General features: G+C 57.6%; 1 non-coding gene and 1 pseudogene across 1 annotated transcript; both read right to left on the reverse strand.

Moving 5' to 3' along the window:
- The window catches only part of LOC144193015 (28S ribosomal RNA), a 5,567-nt pseudogene extending 5,058 nt beyond the window's left edge, over nt 1-509 (reverse strand).
- A 453-nt stretch (nt 510-962) lies between these two features.
- Nucleotides 963-1,116, reverse strand: LOC144193006 (5.8S ribosomal RNA). The gene has a single exon (XR_013325550.1). It is a non-coding gene; the product is annotated as a 5.8S ribosomal RNA (ribosomal RNA).
- Nucleotides 1,117-4,325: the final 3,209 nt, after the last annotated feature.

Raw genomic sequence — 4,325 nt, forward strand, 5'->3', positions numbered from 1 at the left:
GAGGACCGCCGGACTACGTCGTACACCTGGCCACCGCCGGGTTGAATCCCCCACACGGACTGCGTGGTCCCCATCCGTTTACCTCTCAGCGGTTTCACGCCCTGTTGAACTCTCTCTTCAAAGTTCTTTTCAACTTTCCCTTACGGTACTTGTTGACTATCGGTCTCGTGCCTGTATTTAGCCTTAGATGGAGTTTACCACCTGCTTTGGGCTGCATTCACAAACAACCCGACTCCGGAAAGGTACCATCTCGGGCGACCCGTGAACCGCTACCGGCCTCACACCGTCCACGGGATTGAGCCTCCATCAGAAGGACTCAGGCCCTTCGGGGCGCAAAGTGAGTGGTACCTTTCTTACGCCACATTTCCACTGCCTGCCAGGGGCAGCGGATTCAGCGCTGGGCTTTTCCCGCTTCGCTCGCCGCTACTAGGGGAATCCTAGTTAGTTTCTTTTCCTCCGCTTAGTAATATGCTTAAATTCAGCGGGTAGCCCCGTCTGATCTGAGGTCGGAACCATAAAAGCCGCGGTTCGATCGATTGAGATTCGGGGAGGAGATCCTTTTATTTCATTTTTTCGGTTATCGCCCTGCCGACGCGGGTGTCCGCGCACCACGCGCCGGCGCCTTCGGTCCGTGTTGTTTTTGCCTCGGATCCAGTCCATTTTGCGGAGGGACACTCACGGGTCGGTGGTTACTATCCAAATGACCGCCTCGTGACCGCGGACTGTGAGGTCTTTGTGGATCTCAAAGACATGCCTCGCTCACATATGCATGTTCCCCGAAATCTCGCTCTCTCGACCACTTCTCTGTACGGGCATGGACGAGCCCCGTATCTGGCTTTACTTAGGGGGTCGGGGTGCGTGCTGGCATAACACTTTCCCCGATCTTGCATCCCCAGTCGCGGGCCACGCCGCGGAACGGTGCCGCCCCTCACCGCCGCGGTCGGGCCCGATTGAATGTCAGGCGACGCTCAGACAGACGTGGCCCCGGGAGGGACCCGGGGCCGCGAGTTGCGTTCAAAGTGTCGATGATCAATGTGTCCTGCAATTCACATTAATTCTCGCAGCTAGCTGCGTTCTTCATCGACGCACGAGCCGAGTGATCCACCGCTGAGAGTTGTCTACAGGTGCCTCCCGACATCTCCAGGCGGCCGCCCGGGTCAGCCCCCCGCTGCCCGGCCACCCATGTAGAGCAGTGATGCCCGGAGACACCTTTCAAGATCGCAACACCTGAGTTGGCAAAGCATCGGAAGGTCTATTGCTCCCAAGGCGGGCACGGTTTATCCACCCCTGATTTGGCTGAGTTAGGCGGTGGGGCCTAGGGTCGATCAAGAGCTCCCCCCATCCTAGGTTCATCCCGACTTGGGTAAAGTGGGGCCCAAGGGGTGAGCGTTGAGATGTCGCCGAAGGCCAGGTAATGGGACCGGTGATCCGGCGTAACTACTGTCCTCGGAGGAATGCGGTGACGTAGCACCGTGAGTCACCCGCGGCTCCTCAAGGAAGCGGCTCTGAGGCTTTTCCCACGGCTCCCGAACCCCAGAACACTCCGAGCGTAGCACAAGACCGGGCCGGGTGGCAACCCATATACCCCCGTTTTGTTGGCACGCGCCAGACGAGCAAAAGCGGAACCGGGTACCTTGTCCGTGGTGGTCGCCGTAATGGATCCGGGCTCGACCACCGTCCATCGAATCGATCTTCCCGAACCTTCATCGCATCAGAGACGGGCAACGTGCACCCCTTTACGTTGACTATAGCGGTTACAGTAAACTGTAACCATTCCGGCCTCGGCGGTGCGGGACCATTGTTTCTCGGGCCCCGACACGTCTATAAGTGCCATCTACATGAGCCTTCGAAAGTCCGGTCCGGGCGAGAGGGAGGGATTCGGCGCCCGACTACCCTAAGAGGCGGAACGCCGCTGCCGGAGACTAGCCCGGGGACGCACGCGCGGACTGCCATGCCCGTGCTCTTGCGCGTCAACCCAGAGAGAGAATCGACAGGGACGGATACCTCCGGGGCCGGCCCTAGGCCCAACCCCCTCTCGTTATGCCTCACGTCAATACGTGCGATCGCCCTGTACCTTGTCACGCGATCGATTCGGTTATTTGCCAACCTTCCTTCACTCCTTCCTTTCGTGGCAGGGAGACGTGCACAGTGCATCTACCGATAGCCGCAAGCAGCCCGGTGACACGACGAGAAAACTGTGGGAACGGCCGGCGGCACCTGCGTGCAACCGTAACAAACCGAGAAGAAGCACAGTTTCTCGTGACGGGGGTTTTTCGCAAAACAAAACAAAGAACTCCCGACACCTCCAGGCGATGACGTAACCCGTGAGTCACCCGCGGCTCCTCAAGGAAGCGGCTCTGAGGCTTTTCCCACGGGCCTGAACCACCCAGAGGCACCAAAGAGGTCGTAGAGATTGTGTACTCCATCCCCCTAGAATAGGCACTTATCTCACAAGCCCCGGCGATGCCAACCCGAACCAACAAGGAAAGTCAGGGCCCTTTTACGGCGCAACTTTTTGTGGCGCTCGATTTGTCAAGGCGGGGGTAAATCGAGTCTTTAAACCAGCGTACAACCACCAGAGGCCTTCATAGTGGCGTACAGGTACCGGGCACCTGACTCCCTTCTTATTACCGGAATAATCCCACACGGGAAGCTTTTTTGTCGCAGACTGTGGAGGGGTTCCCAACCTGGTCCCAACATGATCTGTTTTCATTTTCATTCACGCATCGGTTCTTTACGTGATTTCCAAGCATTTCATCTCGTAACACATGTCCACCATCATTAACACATGTCCGTTACCGTCACATCACATCTTGCCCTGTACTATCGGCTCTTTTCTGGCCCCTGTGGCTCCATATGTCCGGTGCTTCACCAAGTACCATGTCTCATTTTTGTTGTCCTCCAAGAATCGGCTTTGTCCCAAAGGCTATGGTATTTGGCATATCGTTATATTTCCTCCGGCAATGGCTCGGCTGGTGGTTAGGTTTCCATGTGTGCCCTCCGTCCACATGCGCCCTTTTGGGGAAAAAACCGGACTATGGCAGGTCTTTAGTTCAGGTTTGTATCCCACCCCGTGGCTTAGGGATTCTCGTCAACCATCGGTGTCATTTGGCAAAATTTTAGAACTCTCCATATTCGTCAGTATTGTCCTCATTTCCATCGATGAACTCATGGTCATTTCGTTTCCATTTTGTCCTCTTTTTGTCCTCCACATGAACTCGAATGGTGAAATCGTTGCCTTTTTCCCTTGAACTCTTTTTCTCGCCCGAACCGACACGAGGGTTTTCATGCTTGGGTCGACGGTGCAGATCCCCACCAGGCGGATGCAGATAAGGTGACGATGGTCAGTCCTGACGCGGAGGGGCCTTGGACGAGTGGGGTCTACCACCCGCAGTACCTTAGCCTCCGGCCAATCACCGGTCGCACGCACCATGTCCTCACCGTTATCCAGTTTCGAACGCACTCTCTTCTCTCGGCGTCTCGCCGACCCAGCTATCCCAAACCGACGCGCGGTTGTGTGGAACGTGAACGAGACGACCGCTGAACAAACTCAGCCGGGCGGATGCAGAGACAGTGACGATGGTCAGTCCTGACGCGGAGGGGCCTTGGACGAGTGGGGTCTACCACCCGCAGTACCTTAGCCTCCGGTCAATCACCGGTCGCACGCACCGTGTCCTCACCGTTATCCGTGACCTCGAATGAGTCAGACGCATCGCTCTTGTTGTCACGGCTCTCCAATTGGCCAGAGCGAGACGAAACGCGCTCGCGGGGGACCGTCCGGTTGCAGTGACAGCACGATGGTCAGCCCTGACGCGGAGGGGCCTTGGACGAGTGGGGTCTACCACCCGCAGTACCTTAGCCTCCGGCCAATCGCCGATCGCACGCGCCAGAAACCTCTCCGTTGTTCAGTCCACGAGCTCGCACGAGCCATCCCTCCACACGACTATACCCTGCCGACAGAAGACACGGGCGAGACGACCGCCACATTACATACTAGGCCGAGGCGGATGCAGATAAAGTGACGATGGTCAGTCCTGACGCGGAGGGGCCTTGGACGAGTGGGGTCTACCACCCGCAGTACCTTAGCCTCCGGCCAATCACCGGTCGCACGCACTATGTCCTCACCGTTATCCCGGCTTTCGTTATGCTGCGCACGTTCAGTTCCACTGCCCCCGTTGTCTTTAGCGTGACGTGGTCATACGTGCCAAGCCGCACCCACGCGACCGAGGCGGATGCAGATAAAGTACGATGGTCAGTCCTGACGCGGAGGGGCCTTGGACGAGTGGGGTCTACCACCCGCAGTACCTTAGCCTCCGGCCAATCAC

Source organism: Stigmatopora nigra, unplaced genomic scaffold (assembly GCF_051989575.1).
Source record: "Stigmatopora nigra isolate UIUO_SnigA unplaced genomic scaffold, RoL_Snig_1.1 HiC_scaffold_42, whole genome shotgun sequence".
In the NCBI taxonomy this organism is placed as follows: Eukaryota; Metazoa; Chordata; class Actinopteri; order Syngnathiformes; family Syngnathidae; genus Stigmatopora; species Stigmatopora nigra.